A 19,927-nucleotide genomic window follows, 5' to 3' on the forward strand; every position below is an offset into this window, starting at 1 on the left:
TTTCTTTTTAATGCCTGTTTTGGATTGAGTAAGTGGATTTTACTTAGTTTTGAACATATCAAAGTTAGCTCTTGACACAAAAGGTAAAACTAACAATTTGGCTCGAAATTGGGGTTTTGTTTTGAGGTGCTGAGGCTCAGGGGTGGAGCCAATTCACGGTAGAAATGTGAAGCTGCTGCTTTTGGGGTTGAAGTGGGAAGTTGTGAATACAGAGGAGTATGTATGCCCAAGGCAATTTCTGATGGAGGAAGGGCTAGCCTCCCTCCCCCCAACACACAAGCAGGTAGGCCAAAAATTTCCTACCAGTGGAAACTTCTAAAGAGAGGCTTGCTTCCCAGTTTCCCATCCTTGGTAGAAAGAATGTAACTAATTTGCATTTTAATGGTTACCTGTTTCCAGTCAATGGCAGCCCAAGGCTTTGGGAGTTTGCTAAATTGAATTAGATATTCTAAAATAACAAAATGCTGAAATATTAATCTAAATTTCCCTCACGAAAAATTTAGAGGACAGAATTAAATCTATTGATTGTGTCTTGTATTTTTGAAGTTTATTCTTAAAAATGTTACTGATTGAGAAATGCTAAATATTTAACTTGCCAGCTAAGAGTTTAAAGTTCTGGTTAAATAAATTGGGAGAAATTATATAATTATAGTAAAATTTCAACATTTGTCTAACTGAAAAAAGAGGATAAATTCTGTAATCCCAACCTAAATTTTTAAATACAAAGATCAGTTTAAATTTAACTGATATCTCTTAATAATTATAAAAGGTATATAATCTTTAAATCATATATACACATATGTGTTTGATGGTCTTTCAAGTTAGATTTCAAAACTATAACCAAGAAATGACTTTGAGACATTTCGCGGGCCCTGAAATGTTTTCAAAAGTTTATTCTCTCTTCTTAAATGATTTTTTAATAAAGCCAATTTAATATACTTGAAATCACATGGAAAGCTTTATCGAATATAAATTAATAAGCATATTTTAAGTTTTTGCCTCTAAGAAAGGGCAAAGCAAGTTATTTTGTTTGATATTTCTTAAAATACAGCAGTAGAATTTTAAGATGTAATTTAAAATAACAAAAGCTCCTCGCCGCTGCATTTTAAATTAGGCTGGAGGTGGAGCAGAGTTTGCACCTTGTGTATCAGAATACAACATCACTAAATTTACTAACCTTTGTAAGCAATTGAATCCTAGTAAAGTAAAATTCTTCTAAAAAGTTACTGAAGGCTTCCCATGATCCCTCTGTATATGCAAATAAGCCGAAAGGGAATGCTGTTTAAAAATATTTTAAATTTAATAAAAAGGAGAAATTTTAAAATTTTGAAATATCTTCCACTAATATTTATAGGATAATCTAATGATTTGCTGTTAAAATACCAAATCTGAAAGTACAGTCACCATAAATGTTTCATGACTTTGACTTGTAATACATGGCCTTGCAGCACTATCAGTCAACATCCAGGAAGCAACCCTATAGGTTACTTTTTGTAAAAGAAAAAGATTTCTTTTTAAATTGAAGTTCTCCAAGTATAGCCCAGCAGGCGGAAGACAAACCAGACAACCAACAGCCCAGAGACCACCTGGGGCACGGTAAAGTGAAGTATGGTAACTGTTATGCCCAGATTTCAAGATTCCCAAGAAACCACCAGGGAGCCAGCCAGTCCGATGCAAAAGCAAAGAGTCTTTTATTTCAAGCCCAGGCCTGGCTCTCCCACCTTCCTTACTGACGCAGCAGCAAGTGGCAAAGAGAGAGGGGACCGTGGGCCCTGCCGGACTGGCCAGGCGTGAGTCGGCATCTCACCACACAGGATGCGGTCATAGTGATGGCGCGCACCTCCCCCGACCATCACCGGCCAGTCCAGAGGAATCCTGGGTGTGGCTAGCAGAGGCCTCCTCCGGGAAGAAGCCCCCGCTGAGCACATGGCCCTGCCCAAAAGTGGAGGACCCAGGGCAAGATGGAGGGCGCAGTCCCCGCCCCCCCTACCGAGAACGCAGGGAAGGGCGGGGGCGCACGTCCACAGGTCCGAGATCTCACCCTTCCACTGAACACGGAGGAAGTCCTCGCCGTCCCCGGCGTGGGAGTCGTTCTGTGTTGGCTCTGGAGGCTTCCCTCCTCTTTCCTGGGGTGCTCTGGGTCTGGATGTCGTGGGGGATCCCCACGGGGGCTCGCTGCGCCTGGGCCGCCCGCGAGGGCTGGGAGGAGGCCCCTCAGCCGCTGGGGGGCTCCGTCGCCTCCGCTACGAGCAGCCCGGCCCCGCGGTCCCGGATGCCGGCCTGGTCCGGGCTCTGCCTGCTGCTCGGGCCCACGCTCCATCACGGCATCGCGGCTCCGCCGTGAGGCTCAGGGCAGCCGCGGTGTCCCACATGCGGTCCTGCACCCCCGCCACCGTGCGGTTGGCGTGGCGGAGCGAGTAGGTGGCCCAATGGAGGCCATCGCTGGTCTCCCCGTCGCCACAGAAACCCTCGGCGATGCCGGCGCTGCACACCAGCGTGGCGATGACCACACACCAGGCGGTGCAGCAGCAGTCGGTGTCCAGGTGCTCCTCGTTCCCACGCCGCCGGCAGCGCAGCCAGGAGTAGAGGAGCAGGAAGAGGAGGTTCAGGGCGAGGCAGGCCAGCGCAGCGGCCCCGAGCAGCAGCAGCGCCCTCTGGCAGTCGGGGTCCTTGGGCCGGAACTGGTCACTGGTGGGCTCCCAGCGCAGGTTGAAGTGCAACAGCCGGTGCAAGAGGTTCACCCACCAGGGCGCCGTGTAGCTGACCCCGGCCATGGCGGGCCCGGCCCCTTGGACACGCAGCCACCGCGCAGCTCCCCGCCAGCCCGGGGCGTCGGGTTCAGGGGCCCGCCGACCCCGGCCTGGTCACCCCCATCACCTGCACGCTCCTGGGCCCGGCCCTGCACGGCCTGGCTCGGCGGTGCTCGTCGGCGCTCTGCTCCGCTCGGCCGCCTGCGTCCACCGCCTCTTTGTTCGTCCTGCTTGGTGCGCGTGTATGCGCACTCGCCCCTTCAGAGGCCCGTGGCCCACACCTGCCACTGGGCTCTAGGGCGGGGGGCCGCTCAGGAGCCGGCCGCACCCGGGGCCTCGCTGGTGCCGCCGCCACCACGTGGGCTCCTTCAGTCCCAGCCCCAGCGGACGAGGCCGAGCACGGAGCACCTGCTCCCGAGAGGGGCAGGCTCAGGGCCCCCCCGCACGTGGCCGCCACCGCCTCGGAGCTTGGGGCTGGCCTCGGGGCGCTGCGGCACCAGCGGAGGGCACGCAGGGCAGGTCTCCACAGGTGGGACTCGCGTCCCCAAGGCTCAGGCGCCCCAGGCCGCCGGCTGGGTGCGGGCCTGCAGCCGGACACGCCAAAGGCCCGCGGCAGGTGCACCCGCACGCACCCACCAGCCGAGCCCAGCACCCCACTCTACCGCCAGGCGCGGTCCTCCAGCCGCCGGAACCTTGCAGACTGCGCCTGCGCAGCAGTCCTGCGTGCGGGGCGGAGCCAGCAGGATGCAAGCAGGGGCGGGGCTGGAGCGCAGGGCCTGCGCCTGCGCAGTGCGCCCTTTCAGTAACAATTAATTCAGGTAAAAACTATAACTTTCATGCTGGTCTTAGAAGGCACATTTTTCCTTTACCTGGGAAGGACAGCACAGCTATCCCAAGGTCAGAGGGCTCCAGTTAGCATGTCAACTTAGTGTTCTGGAGACCCAAAACTGTAAATTTAGATAACATGCCTAAGTTTAACCTAGGTTACCCAAGGACTCTAGATAATATGTTTACCCAAAACTGTAATTTGGATAGCATGCTGTCTCTGCTTCTGTAAATTGCTTTTTTTTTTTGCTAACTAGGTTCCTCATTCCAAACTTTGAGACAGCCAGTTTAAAATTAAGTTGTCATGACCTAGAGCAAAGAATATTCTTACATGGTATTATTCTACAAGTTTTATTCATAATTTTTGATGCTTTACAACAGTATATTGTGCATTTATCCCAAACAAACTTACAAATTAATTCTTTGAATGTTTTAAGGACATTGAAGGGATTTATTCCCTCCTGGGAAGGCACTTAAGCATTCTATATTGACCTCTCTTGACCTTTTTTTGCCAAGAGGATTCCAATTGTCTACAGCTGTTATCTGACCTTCTGTTCAAGCTGGGATCATGAAAAGCTGGTACCATGGATCTGTCTCTTGCCCAATGGCGTAAGCTGGGCCCTCTCTGGAGAAGAAACCTGGGTTCCCCATGATCAATGCTGGTGCCCCGCCAGCAGGCGAGGGCATCCAAAGGCAGTTGCTGGGCATAGAGGCCAGAGGGACATAGGCTACCAAGGAGACAGAACTGAATCTCACATCACCCTACTTGGCCCAGAGATGGCTGGTAGTCAACAACGGGTAAGACCCCATAGGGTGGGGCAACCTAAGACAGGCACAGCCGGGGGCCAGTAGGAGAGAACTTGGGGTTCAACAGAGGTGGGGCACAGATCCTCACCCCCCCAATTGTGCAGGGGCTGGAACACTCGCCCCTTCTGAGGAAGGTCTCCTGTCCCCATGGCTGCTTCTTGCTTCCCATGCCCAGCCCAGATCAGGAACCAAATAACAGAAGAGACTTGGTCCAGCTGAAAATGGTACCCAGAAAAACGAAGGCTTAGTTAACAGACCCTGTATTTAAATCTAGCCTAACAAACAGGAATGCTTAAGCCTCCTCAAGGATGTAAAGTAATCCTTTCCATTAATATTTACAATGTAAACTAAGATTGTTGTTAGAGTACTAAATTTGACAGTAAAATAGCAGTCAAGTTTTCAGATTAATTAAAATTGGCTCAAGAAGTATTAACCAAAAATTTTCATTTCATGGAAAAATTGCTTAACATGCAATGAAACTAAAACAGTCATATTTTTGTGCAAAAACATTAAAATTTAAAGATATCTAGATTAAATCAAAAAAAGGGGGAATAGTGGAAAAATACCATGTAAGGAAAAATATCCTGTAACTAAATTACATCTAGAAAAAATTTTCATTTGTAATGCTAACAGCAAGACACCCAGGAAAACACACACAGTGTCAAAATAAGCCAAAGGAAAATCATTTGGGCAAATATAAAAAGGACCCCAAGTAAAATTCCCTTTATTAACCTTCGGTCGAGAATATGTTTGTATATTTTCAGAAAACAACTTCAAGACCATGTGGATTCCTGCAACAGAGAGGAATTATCAGGAATGCTCCAGCGATGAAGACAAGAGGAAAAACAATCCAGAGATGGAGGACGCTGACGACACTTTGCCATACTAGCAGTCAGCAGCTGTGCGTCGCTGCAGGTTGCCCAGGATCAAACCAGAGAGGGTCGGACCTGCATTGCCACCATTTGTCCACCATCCAGAACTGAAATATCATTGCTGACATGTATACATAAGGAACTGTGGGACATTGAAACTTGGACTCAGAACTGTTGGACGTTGAAATTGGGACTTAAAATATTTTTTGTTCTTGAAATGTTATGTTCAAGTTTTAAAATGTTTTGGGTTTTACATTGGCATTGTTTTGTTATTGTTTTAATAGCCAGAGTTTTGTTCTTGATGCTTAAGTTTTACTGTCATTATGGTAGCTTAAAAACTCTCATTATAGTAGCTTAAAAAATAAAAGAAGGGTGAGATGTGGGGAGCTGATACAGGGTTAAGCCTCGGACTGACCTGTTGGTGAAGTCACAAACAATTCCCAGCTTAGAGGGCACAGTCCTCTTAGCATAATTAGGCTTGACCTTATGAGGCTCTCTAGATCTTATCTGGGAAGCTAATGGGCTGAGGGAAGTGCAGGAAGTGTAACTACGGTCAAAACAAGTGAAACTCACAAGAACTGTGTAACTCTAGAAACCACTACCTTGTTTACCTCTCACTATAAAATAAAGGCTCAGCCAAAAGCGGTTTGGCTCAGTGGATAGAGCGTCGGCCTGCGGACTGAAAGGTCCCAGGTTCGATTCCGGTCAAGGGCATGTACCTGGGTTGCGGGCACATCCCCAGTAGGGGGTGTGCAGGAGGCAGCTGATCGGTGTTTCTCTCTCATCGATGTTTCTAACTCTCTATCCCTCTCCCTTCCTCTCTGTAAAAAATCAATAAAATATATTTAAAAAATAATAATAATAAAAAAATAAAAATAAATAAAATAAAGGCTCAGCTTGCCTTGGGATCTCTCTCTGTGGCCTCAGCCAGGCACAGGTAGATCCACGGAGACTAAGGAAAGCTAGAGAGTTCTGAACGCTGTCTCTGTGTAAAACATTCTTGGCCGACTCTGTCCACACCTTTGGGAACCCCTGGACCCGCTGGGGCTGGACCCCAGCACTCCATGTCTGCTTGAAATGTCCTGTGGAGAGCTTTATTACAGAACTTAGGGTTTGGATAGATGTAACATATGTGAGATGTATTCCTGAGAGGGATAATATTTTAAACTTTATGATTCACTTATAACTTACTGAAAAAACTAAAATTTGCTACTTACCATCCACAAGTACGTCTAAAAGAACTTTAAGTTCTGTACCTGGCTTTGTGTAAGTTGGATTTGAGAACATATGTGACCCTCAGTGTAAATGTCTGGGCACAAGCAAAATTTCCAGGGAGTATTTCAGACTTGCAAGGTAGTGGACCTGGTGAGACCAAAGTCAAGCTTTCCAAACATTAACGGGGGACCCAGCTAATATCTGGGTTACAGATGAAACAAGCAAAGCATTAATTAAGGTAAATATATGATATGTTAAAAGGCAAATTGAAAAACAGGCTAGGAGAGGAGGGCAGAAGGACCTAGAGGCCCAGAAGAGATGGAGGGAATCTGCTGGGCTGGCTGGGGGGCGGGGCTGTGGACAAACCCTCTTGAAGGTGGACCCACCCCCACTCTCAGAAACCCTCTGTGACTCCACAGTGCTCTGTGATGCAGGCCTGGCTATAAAGCCAAGAGTCGGAGCTCTCAGAGCTCAGTTGCTTCAAGCAGCGTTGTTGTTCGGGAAATGGAACTCAGTCTATTTCTGAATAGCCTTCTAGAATTTTATCTGAGCTTCGGCTCAGAATTTTTATATAATAACCTCAACCCAATTTCCATCTTGGTGTTGTGGTTTTTCCTCCTCTTCATTTTCTTCGTGGGAATTCCATACTTCCGGGAAAATGAACAGACACATAAGGTAAGGAACCCTGAGTGAGAGTTCAGTGGAACCCCAACAGAGTTCTTCATTGTTGTTGCCGTTTTGATTCCCACATTTCTAAATGAGTGTGGATGAGTCAGAGAGACACTGAAGATGGGGCATCTCAGGAGAGAACAGAACAGCGCTCTTCTAGGGGAAGAGACCAGGCAGGGCTAGGGGTTCAGGGAGGACTCAGGCTTCCATCTGAATCTCACAGACCATCGGGGTGTGGTGACAGGTTTCTGGCTCCAAACACAGGGATTCCCTAGTCCTGGATCCAGTTCTTTAGAGACATGGGCGTCTCTGTAGGACATCAGAGTTAACCAGCACTTCATCCTGAGTCATGCTGCCCTGGCAGGCATCACTTAACTAGCCTTTGTGTTGGGCTGCTAAGCAGGGAGTGCTGAGCCTCTGAGAGCCTCTGAGTGAGCAGAGGCTGCAGCCTGAGCACCATCAGGTTACTGGGTCCTATCTGAGGGGACAGAGATGGACTGTAGGCCTCAGATTATATGCCGACCTTGAGCAGAGGACATCTGAGTATACCAAGTGTGGACCCCAGAAACAAAGTCCTTCTTTGAGTTTTTCAACAAGGAAAAATAAAATAAAAAACATTTTAAAGCTTTAAAAAATGGTTAAAGGAACACAAAGTTCTATTAGTTAAAATCTATTTGGCTGGCTCAGAGGGACATTATTCTTAGATACTAAATGTCTGAGTTTCCAAGGGGGAGGAGGAGAGAAATGAGGCCTAATCACCCCTTCATTCCTTTTTGTTCTCAGCATCGGGTCAGAGCCAAGAGGAGAAGGAAAGGTGGGACACGGAGAGGTAAGGTTCTGCCTATTCCACCTGAGCTCCCCAAGGGTGACCCTTCTCTCTCCTTCCCATGAGGTACCAGGTCCACGGTCTCTGTCAGTTGGTAGATACAGCCCCTCTCATGAAACAGAGCCCTCAAAGGAGAGGCTCATGGAAAGACTGAACCTGAGATACTGCTCAGATTCCCTGCTCTGCTGTCCATGGGTAAGAAGCAGTGAGGGACCTGGGCCATGGGTGTTGCCCAGTAGATGTCGAGAGTCAGAAGTTATGTCTCCTGACTTTGAGAAAGTACTTTGGCTTCAGGATGATCAGATTCCTCTTTGCTGTAACCATGGACACCTCTGCTTCACAGCGTGCTTTTGAGCATCAAATGCGATTATTTTATAAAGGAAGCAACATACATATGGGGACCTTATTCTTATTATCATTGACCATTTGACTCATCTACTAATTCTTGGGTCTTTCAGAGTCTAATATCCCAATGGTCTCCCAGAAAGGGCCTCATGTGTATTGCCTATGTGTCTACCTTCATTACATGTAATTCACTCTTCTGGCTCCCAGGTTCAAGATATCATCAAAGCAAGGACGACGACAGGGAGCAGATTTCTTTCCTGAAAAGGTGACTAGTCTTTCCCCATTTTTCCTGATCTCCCTTTAGCATGTTCTCTGCATTTCCAGGGATTCAGTGGAGCCTTCCCTGGTCATGGGAGGGGTTGCCATAGGAATGGGAATGTGAGTGAATGCCTTGAGATGAGTGCATTGTGAAGTCATGGGTGTGGAGCAATGTGAAAGGGCAGCAGGCTTCAGGTGCCCCACCCTCACCAGGCCAGTAGGTCCTCTTTTCCTTGTTCTGGTCCTAGCAGCATCTTCTTACTTCCTATCACCTGCAGCACCCTGGGACAGAATTATGACATCACCCGCTGTCGTCGACTTTTATGTCCAGACCCCTCCTGTGAGGTGTGTAATAATGCAGCTGCTGAAATTAATCAGATGCTGTTCTCAGAGGCATTGGAAAAGCCTACTTCCTCTTTGTCTTCTGTGGCTTCCTCAGCTTCTGAGACAGCTCCGGTGACTGAGCCATCATTTAATCAGTCCTCTGTCTTCTCAGCAATCCCTCTCGGAGAACTCTTACCAACTCCTCTGCCTGAGCCTTCCCCACAACCTCCCTCTGTTCTCTCCTCTAACCCAATGACAACCTTGGGTAATTTTCTGTCACCTTTACCACTGGGTCAAACTCCAGAGCCAATGCACCATTCCTCACCTCAACCCAAAGACTTATTCTCTTCGACCTTGACACACTATGATTTGCATCAAGGGTTTCTTGCCCTCCATTCTACAAAAACCTCTTTTTGGGCAGACCCGGAAGCCAAACTTATCGATCCTAGACATCTTTTATTTCTCAGCCCTGATGAGCATGACTCAACACAGGAGGACATACATCCTAAGACCTGGAAAGGCAACTTAAAGGAAAAACTTACTCAGCTATTCTGGGGCCTTCCATCTCTGCATAGTGAGTCCTTGTCCTCTGCCGTCAATGCCTCAGGCGACTATTCAATCTTTTTCAACAGCATCTCAAATTCCTTCACAGACCAAGAATCCCCAGGACTTTCTTATTTCCAACCTCCATTCTTGGCAGAGGTCCAACCTCAACCCTTGTCTCAAACCTTGCCTTGTCTCAAACCTGAGTACTTCCATCTCACTCAGATCCAAACCCAGGCCCACCTTCAATCCCCACTCCCAATCCTACCATCCAGTCCCATTACCCAGAAGAAGGCCTGTGAAATGAGTGTCCACATACCCAATTATGCATCAGAATGTCACACCTCGTCTGAAACGGAACACCTGGAATGCAATGTGTTGCTGAAAGAACAGGAAAGTTGGTGGGGTTTAACCTCTGTGGTTCAAAGTTCTAAGGCCCATGTTACCAATTCCATCGATCCTGTAGAGTTTCCTCTCAGCAGTGAATTTCGAGATCAATTTGAGCATCACCTTAGAAAGAGGCTCATCCAACACCACCAGGGCCAGCCCTGCATGCTCCATGGGCCTCTGTCACTAATGAGGCCTCTGAGCAATTGCTCAGGCATACTTGAGTCAAAGAGCAGTTCTGGCCTCTCATGGATCTCTGTGGATAAGGACCAGAGCAGTGAAAATCCAAATGTTGGATTGAGCCAAACAGGAAGCTTCTATGAGAGGAGCTTAGAAATGTTTCAGCTAGAGGAGAATAAAGGGAAGGATGAGGGACCCGGTCAAGAGAATGATCCAAAAGCTCATCTGCTGAGTGATTCAAAGACCTCTTCACATAAGGATGTGGGAAGTGGCTCTGAGGTGATGAGTCTGTCAAGAGAAAACTCAATGTTTTCTGAGCATAGTGTAAGTCAGAGACAACTGGAAAATGTCCAGAAAGTACATTTTTTGAGAAAAAAGTTTGAGAAAATCGGTGAGGGTCAGCTTCCTGGGACTGTGCACAGTTCACAACACTCTATCAAGCAGAATCCTGTAAAATCCCACACCAAATTAGAGAAAAGTTTGCCATCATCAGTGGGTGGGGACTACTGCCTGAGCACATCCCAGGAGCTTCCCTCGCTTGAGTGTGGTACACAGCAGATGCGGAAACCCCACATTACCAAGTGTCAGATGGGGATGTTGTCAGCCCTTCCCACCAAAGTCCTCCAATCCAAAGAGCACTTCAAACCCAAAGATACTGCATCTCATTCTTCTATCAATCCCAACTCTTCCTCCTCAACCAAACTGATTTCTGAGGCAAACACCAAATCTGGGGCCTTCATGCCCCTGAGAGGAAGTTCTGAATCCCTTCACCTGGACAAAGTGGAAACAGGAAATTCAGCTGACGACCTGAATTTTCCTCTCCCTGCCATCTCACTCATGGACAAGAAAGGACATTCGCCTGCTGAGATCCAACACACACTCTCAGAGGAAATTCAGAAATTTTTGAAAATCAAACTGCCTGTCACAAATACCATTAATGAGGGGAAAAGTCAGATAAATTCTCTGATAGCCAACATTCAACCCCCAAAGCTGCCTGCCAGGCAAGAAGGGACCCCACAGGAGACAAAGAATAACAGTGTGAATTCTGACAGAGTAGAAATACAACAGGGTGCAAATAGGGAGAAATCAGAACCTGCTTCCAGGCCCAGCATGTGTAGGGAGATAGTCAGGGCTGAGGGGCTCAAAGCTCTTCAACCCCAAACTAGTGGCGTCTTGACAACCAGAAAGCCAGGAATCTCCCAAAGGATCGACAAAGAAACTATTGTGACCACTGAAAACCCATCAGTTCAAGATCCTAACTTATCAGAACTTAAAACGCAAATAATGACTGCGTTAAAGTTGAAGTTAGAGACAAAGCATAGTGAGTCCGAAAGCCAGCCCACGGACGTGTCCTATGACTCAGACAGCTTGACTTGCAGAGGCTCCCTGACTCCTGATCAGGGTGTCTCCAGTGGGGATGAGGAGGTTCCCCAGTTGCTGCATGTCCAATCGGAGGACAGCGGAGTCAGTATGGAGAAGCAGCAGGAACCTTGGCTTCCAAGGCAGGCATTAAGGTCCTGCCAGGATCAGAATTCCCCACCAGCTGTAAACAATGATATCGTGTCCCCTCCCCCAGAGCCTACAGACCCCAAATCAGTAGAGCTTGGTGCAGGAGATGCACAATTGACAATTTCCCAACCTGAAGAGAAGATATTTCTTTCTCAGGAAGCAATTTTAGAGGACATACTTAGGAACAGATCTTCCCAGGCGCTATCACAGAAGGGACAGGCCACCTCACTTGTGGGCAAGGAAGATACCCATTTCCTAGGTAAAATTAAGAACTTTTTTCAACGGTATCAGCCTGGAATAAAACAGAAAATGCAAGAAGCCCTCCAGGAAAAGGGCATCATCCCCCTATCATCTACACAAAGCAGAGGCCCAGTTAAAAGCAGAGCTGCTTTTACTGGGCCAGCACATGACATGTCTGACATGGGGAAGTCCCCAGAAGAGAAACTGGGGCGCCGGCCTGCAGTCGTTACCACCTGCCCCCAAGAGCCCCTTCCCTCCGCAGCGCAGTCGGGGAAACCTGTGCAGAAGGGAGCAGTGCAGGCCCAGGCAGAGCCAGTGCAGAGGCGTCCTTTCCTCCGCAGGGCTCCCCCCTATGATGTGACAAATGCCGTGTCCGGCCGCCACACAGCTATCTTGGCTGGCCAGGGCTCTAGCAATACTAGACATACCACAAACGAACACAGACCCCCCCAGAACGTTGTGTTATCAAAGGGCCAGCAAATATGTCAGAAGCACCCTCAATCTGTGCCCCTCAGGGGGACTCTGCCCCATCCAAGCCCCAACTGCAGGCCTCAAATTGCCAAGGGGCCTCCTGCTGTTCTTACCACTGCTGGAGGCACTGCGTTCAGAGAGCAGCCTCCACGATTTAGACACACAATGCTTCTCCAGAATTTCCAGGGGGAAACATTTCCCACCCCCAAGTAATTCCCTCCTTGTGGGGAATACTGATTTGCCTAATAAATGTGTCTGTAATAATAGTGATGTCTTCTCCGTGTCCTGAGTTGGGGGCAAGGGTTTAGGGTTTCTCGGGGCTTGTGCTTAAGGGAAGAAAGGAATAAGTTCAACTCCTACTGATTGCTTCCTTGGCTTCCAAAAGTGACCATTTCCAGCTAGGTTTGGCTCAGCGGATAGAGCATCAGCTTGTGGACTGAAGGGTCCCAGGTTTGATTCCAGTCAAGGTCACATGCCCAGTGGGAGGGCATGCAGGAGGCAGCCAATCAATGAGTCTCTCTCATCACAGATGTTTCTATCTTTCTCCCTCTCCTTTCCTCTCTGGAATATATATATATATATATATATTTTTTTTTTCTTTTTTTTTTTTAAAGTGACCATTCTCTGGAGCTCTTGTGAGAAATACATATCATGTGCCCTCCCCCAAAGTCCACTTCCTCCCTGATGAGGTTTGAGGAGATGGGCTCTGTCTCCTACCTCATAGCTTAGCCTTAAGGAACATGGATAGCAGCCCACACCTTCCCCTTCAGGGAATGCTGTATGACCTTGAAGGCAGCAGGGAAGACAGTGGCTTAATCATTATTTAGAATCAGTAATCAGAGGAACCCACAGGTGGGTGAACCCTGAATAGGAGTGTGTGGAGGGATATTGCTGCCGTGAATGTTGGGCTGGTTGAGGTAGGAGCTAGGAACAGCACAGACACTGCTCAAAAATCAATCTTGTGGGTCAAGTTAACATGTTGTAAAAGCATACTTTAACCCTGACACTGAAGTACGCCTACTGGAAAGTCACCTTAGGAAAGTGGTTCCCATCTCTGGGCATTTCTTCAGGCTGAGGGATTAATGATTTTTATTTTATTTTATTTTTTATTTTTACTTTTTGCTGAGCAAAAGCACCACTCAGCTATCAGTAGCAGCAATGTTAACCAGGCAGCCTCTTACCTCCCAGGTAAAACAAAGCTGAAAGTAAGTACAAGATGCCTTAAAGTGAAAGAGAAAGTAAGAACAAATAAAGAGGGGAAAGAATAACCTTGTTGGTGGAACAAAGGTTTATGCCTCGTCAGCCCCACCTTGGATGCTGTCTTGCTTCCAGCTTCCTCTAAGTGACCTACACTCTACCTGCTGGGGCTGGTCAGAGCACTGCACAGCACACTGATGCCTCGCATCAGAAAGGCATAGTGGTAGTGGAGCTATAATAAATCTCCCCAGAACACCTTCAGCTCATGAACCAGAGGTGCGTTCTAGACTATGCACCAGGTTTACAGATATCTGAGGACTCACCATGGACTTCCATGGAATGTATTTTTGGGGGTGAGGTGGGGGGAGGTAAATCTGCACATACACACCCTTATTACAGTGGTCTGGAGGGAAGGCAGATCCACCGGTACAGACTGAAACACAAAAATGGAATGAGTGTCCTCATGAGCACTTCAGGTTGCCTTTCCAGTCAGCCTTGTGAATCCTGAGCGTAAAGAGAAAGAGCAAAAACCAAAACCAAAGAGCCCCCTCTCACTACCACACTAGTATCTTCTTGTCTAGAGTTATGCCATTGGCCTTGCAATGTCTGAAGCTAGAGATCAGAGAAAAAATGCAGAACAAAAAGGAACTAAAGGTGGAATGGGGCCCAAGGCAGGGGACGTGAAGAGGTCAGCAGGCAGCGGAGGGTTGTAACATCCATGTGGACAAGCAGCCGATAACGCAGCCTCCCAGTTCCTACACCATCTCATCTTGGGGTCCTTTACTGCCGCTCCAGTGCAGTCACTGCCACACTCAGACCTTATTACCAGGAACATCTCTGCCTCAGGAATAATATAGTCTGACCGTTTACCCTTTGGCCTCATCCCCTATCCTTCCAGCATAGATGCCCATTGTTAATTTTTCAATTTCAGGTCATATATTTATCCACTCACTCCCTGCCAATCCACAAAGCTCTTGGCTTCCTCCCTTACTAAGGTAGACTTGATGGTCCATCTAGTGACTAACATTTAAAAAGCTCTACGATAATGCGCCCCCCTCCCCCTCCCCCCCCCCCCACCCCCGCTTCCAGTTCCCTTTAATCCTTCCTGTCTGGCGAAATTTCAACTTTGTGTTTTTTCAGAAATGTCTTCCTATAAGTAACTGACCACTATTGGATTAGATCTCACAATTGATTCTACTGGTTCCAAGGAACTACCTGGAACTCATTCATTCCACAAATAATGCTCCCATGCTTACTGACATGTGAACAAAACAAATGGAGCTCAGTTCCCTGTTTTCTTAGTCCATTCTCTTCCCAAAGCTCCTCAAATCCATGGCAAATCTCACTTTCCTCAAACTGAGGCCATCTCCACTTGCTCGACAGATGTGCTGAACAACTGTTCAGAGAGGAGCAAGAAGCCACGAGATGGGGACTTTTCAACAAAACACTTAAAAAAACAACAACTTTCAGCCCTAACCAGTTTGGCTCAGTGGCTAGAGCATCAGCCTGCGGACTGAAAGGTCCCAGGTTTGATTCCAGTCAAGGGCATGTACCTTGGTTGTGGGGCAATGTTTCTAACTCTCTATCCCTCTCCCTTCCTCTCTCTAAAAAATCAATAAAATCTATTTTAAAAGCCCTTTCACATTCTCCTTTCCTTTTTCCTTCTTATTTTCTATGGAAAGAGGTTTTCTTCCCAACCTCAACGGAATGACACTGCCTTATTAAGAGAGAGCTAAATTCCCATCTGGATGGACTGATGCCCCTTTGCCAGGTATCCTTTGCCCCCTCCCTCTCCTTATGAGGTACCCAACGTCTTTTATTTTTCAAAGCTTGTTAACACAGAAATGCTCACACATGCATAAGAGCAGATAGAACCTTATATCTTTCCATGTACCCTCACCCAACTTTCACAATTATCATTTGGTACATGTAATACATCCCATTTTTACAATAAAGTGGAAAAGCCCATTGAAACATCTTGTTATCTATTTCTCAGACATATGCTATGTGCCCATGTCCAAGTTCCTCTTTTTCTTTGATATTCACGTATGGGACACACTTATGCACCACAGATGTAAACAGCATGCAGCTTTAGAGGCTTTGGCAATCAGTTCTGATCTGCCTTGTAGTCAACCCTGAGGAGTCATTTGAGCAAATTCTCTCAACTCCATACAGAGTAAATCCAGTGCACAGCATTGCTGTTCCTTAATCACACAGTAACTATGGTAACACGCTAAATGTATAGAAGTAGAAAACTACAGAATTGGCATTGCTATATGTGTTTTCAAATATTTAGAACAGCGGTTCTCAACCTGTGGGTCGCGACCCCTTTGGCGGTCAAATGACCCTTTCACAGGGGTCGCCTAAGACCATCCTGCATATCAGATATTTCCATTATGATTCATAACAGTAGCAACATTACAGTTATGAAGTAGCAACGAAAATAATTTTATGGTTGGGTCACAACATGAGGAACTGTATTTAAAGGGCCAGAAGGTTGAGAACCACTGATTTAGAAGAATGTTTCCTGTTATGCATGAAAATGACTTAAACGCAGATCAGCACACTTGTTTTTCTTTCTTTCCAAAAATGCCATTAAAAGTAAAATATTAGATGAAAAGATGCTCAATATCACTAGCCATCAGAAAAAAAAAAATGCACATCACAAGCACTATGAGGTAGCAACAGACAAACACACACAAAAGGCTAGAATTGAAAATTCAGGTACGTCTCACTGAGAATGTGGGGAAGGTGGAACCCTCACACATAGCCGGCGGGAATGAAAAATGGTTCAGCCACTTTGACAAATAATCTGGCCTGTCCTCAAAATGTCAAACAGAGAGTTTCCATATGACCCAGCAACTCCACCTCTAAGTACACACTCATGAGAAATGAAAACACATGTCCACACCAAACTTGTAAACAAATGCTCACAGCAGTAGCATCCAGTATTCATAATACTCCAAAGGTGGAAACAACCCACATGTCCATCAGCTGTTGAATGGTAAATAAAATGTGGTATATCCATGCAATGTAATATCTTAAGGCAATAAAAACTATTAATACGTGCTATAACATGGATGAACCCTGAAAGCATTATGATAAGTGAATAAAGCCAGTCACAAAGGATCACATGTGATTCCATTCATATGTAATGTCCCAAACAGAGAGAACTAGAGAAATAGAAAGTACATTAGTGATTGTTTAGGGCTGGGGGTGGGGGAGGAAGGGGGGGGGAGATGATAATTAGAGATTATAAAGTTTCTTTTTGAAGTCATGAAAATGTTTAAAAATTCACTAGAGATGCACATATCTGTGAATATATTAAAATTATACACTTTAAATGAGTATGGTATGTGAACTATATTTAAAGTTAAACAAGTGAAAAATTTAAAAAGAATAAGTACTTAAGAAGGACAAATAGGGGAAAGGATAAGACAAAAGACGTCAACACATTTCCTGGAGATGAGAATCCAGGTGAGGAGAGGTAAGTGACTAGCAGAACAGGGGAAGTGCCGGCAAACCCATCACAGCACAAAACCCCAGAAGACGAACAACCTGGTGGCACCAGACAAGAAATGAGGGGTTCCATGTGGTAAATATCTTGATTTTTTGTTCTTTTATTGTTTTTTATATTATGTATAATTTTAAAAAATCTTTTATTCATTGGTGGGGGGAATTTCACTAAGTGAAAATATATGGTATGATGAATGGGTGAAGTTGGAAGTTACGTTAGAGAAATCTAAAGGGCCCTGTAGGGGTGGACAGATCTGCTGGGCTGGATCATGGGGAGATGAGTTGAAGGTTCTCCAGTAATTTGTAAAATCCTTTTGAAAAGTTAGCATGCTTTAAATGTGTAGTGGGTGCCAGGTTTCTGCCTGGGACAAAATCAGATCATTGTTTTAAAGTTGGCATTGCACACTTCTGGGGTCTGGGTATGGTGGTGGTGGTGGTAGCTACAGAAATCAAAGTTAGAAATCTCAAACGTCAGGTAAAATTCAGGAAAACAATCAACGGTCCATTTAAAAAATATATTTATTTGAAAATTAAAAGTTTTGAAAAGTTGCATGCATAGTAAAACCATAAACCCTTTCTCCTCTCTGATCCACCACTGTTTCTGTCTCCTTCCTTCCCTCCCCTTTCTCCCTATATATCAACACACACACATATATGAAAAATATCCATGCATACTTGAGTTTATGCATCCTGTATGTTCTCCAATATTTTATTGCATATTTCTTTAAAAGATTCTCTTACATACAATACAGTTATTCCCACCAATAATTTAACATTTGGCATAAAACTTTTAATTAATGTCCCATTAATAGTCTATTTTTGTCAGTTTATTGAGTAGTCCTTTGTGGCTTTCTTAAAACCCTCCATTACAGGATTCTGTCACAGCCGTGGGCAAACTACGGCCCTCGGGCCGGATTCGGCCCGTTTGAAATGAATAAAACTTTAAAAAAAAAGACCGTACCCTTTTATGTAATGATGTTTACTTTGAATTTATATTAGTTCACACAAACACTCCATCCATGCTTTTGTCCCGGCCCTCCGGTCCAGTTTAAGAACCCACTGTGGCCCTCGAGTCAAAAAGTTTGCCCACCCCTGGTAGAAGCACATACTGCATTGAGTTGTCATGTGTCTTTATTCTCCTTGAGTCTGTCTCAGGTTCTCAGCCTTTCCTTTTGATGGCAAGGCCATTTTTTTAAAAGCGTATTCAATGTGCTATTTTCATAATGTCTTCTCACCTAGAAAAAAAAATGTTGTACAGTTTATCTTGCTCAGATCTTAAAGGATGTTTTTACGGCTCTGAGTCCTATGGACCTTAAGGACAGTCAGGGCCAGTCTTGCTATAAGAAAGTGATACCAGAAGTACAAGGAGAGTGGAGGGATTTTTCTGAAGAGACACCTCCAGCAGTCAAGGGAGGATAAGGGGTGGCGGTGGGGCTGAAAGTGCACCTTGCTTTTGGATGGAGACAATGGTGAAGCTGTGGATGCAGGAGAAGACACACACAGAATGGAGCCGTCATTGCTGGTGAACATCCTCAGTGGGAGGGAGAGGATAGAGGACTGAGGCCAAGCCTGATTCCTCGGACTCAGAGGGAACACAGGCAAGAAATGCAAGGGAATGACAAGGCTTCATTTCAGCAGTTCATAAGCTAAAAAAAGGGAAGCTGCAGTGGTTGTAACTATTCGAGGATTAGCTGGTATGGGAGAGGAAATGAATACATACACAACATTATCAAAAGATAATTATTCCAAAAGATACCAATAGGAATGTTGGTGAAAAATTAAAAAGTAAAACCATTAACTTTTCATAGAAGAAGTAACCATCAGTGTGATTTAAAAACACACACACAGAAAACCAAAAAAAAAAAATGTATTGCTAAACATAATCACAGTCGTGCACATTAGAAGTTATGCTAATGAGAAGCCCACTTCCTAATCAAGATGTTTGTCTTGTGTGTTGTGGGCTAGCACAACTGCTGTGTAAAATAAAGAATTAAAAAATGTTGTGAGGCCGAAACCGGTTTGGCTCAGTGGATAGAGCGTCAGCCTGCGGACTGAAAGGTCCCAGGTTCGATTCCGGTCAAGGGCATGTACCTGGGTTGCGGGCACATCCCCAGTGCGAGATGTGCAGGAGGCAGCTGGTCGATGTTTCTCTCTCATCGATGTTTCTAACTCTCTATCTCTCTCTCCCTTCCTCTCTGTAACAAATCAATAAAATATATTTAAAAAAAAATAAAAAATGTTGTGAGGAGAGAAGGAATTTGGCAGAGAAGAAAAGGAACAGCAGAGGTAGACACTGTGTGAAGAGGACTAGGTTTGAGAATCTAGGAGCTACATAGGCTAATAGGGGCTGAATAGCCTAAATGGGATCTGGCAGAAAAAGGATTACTACAGAATTTAGACATGTTTGCCATGGGTGCATGAGTGTGCCATGCCCTCGTCTCTCTCTTAGTCATGCTTTCTGTGCATTGATACAGGCTGCTCTGCTCTCTCACACTTTTTGGTAAATGTGGATTCTTTGGGGGAGATATAGAGGTGGGGCTGCTGCTGAGTGTATTTCTGGTTTCATACAAGTAAGTATCTCTGGTTTCATGTAAGAACACATTATGTTCCAGGGAAAGCTGCACTTGAGGACAGAGTAGATCTTGGGGATGTAAATCCTTGGGCACAGCAGGCTTCCAAAGGGTAATTGAGGTCCACGAGGAGATCACCAAGCAGTCAAGGGGCTTCAGGTACTATCTGGGTAAGAGGTGGAATAAATAGAAAATTTCACCAAGTTAAAATATGTGGTATGTTGACTGGGTGAAGTTGGAAGTTATGTTGGAGAAATCGAAAAGGCCCTCCCTGTAGGGATAAACAGATCTCCTGGGCTGGACGATGGGGAGATGGGTTGTGAGGCCGTTGTCTCTGAGTTGTCCCCTAACCCACCCTCAAGAACTTTTGAGGTCTCTGTTACAGCTCCGTGATGTGGGCCTGAAAATCTAGCTTAGACAGTG

General features: G+C 45.8%; 1 pseudogene; it reads right to left on the bottom strand.

Moving 5' to 3' along the window:
* Nucleotides 1–2,243: 2,243 nt before the first annotated feature.
* LOC138998934 (protein tweety homolog 3 pseudogene) lies at nt 2,244–2,774 on the bottom strand (annotated as a pseudogene).
* Between the last annotated feature and the right edge of the window lie 17,153 nt (nt 2,775–19,927).

This window comes from Myotis yumanensis, unplaced genomic scaffold, assembly GCF_028538775.1.
Source record: "Myotis yumanensis isolate MYYU_CA2020_CCGP unplaced genomic scaffold, mMyoYum1.0.hap1 SCAF_21, whole genome shotgun sequence".
Classification (NCBI taxonomy): Eukaryota; Metazoa; Chordata; class Mammalia; order Chiroptera; family Vespertilionidae; genus Myotis; species Myotis yumanensis.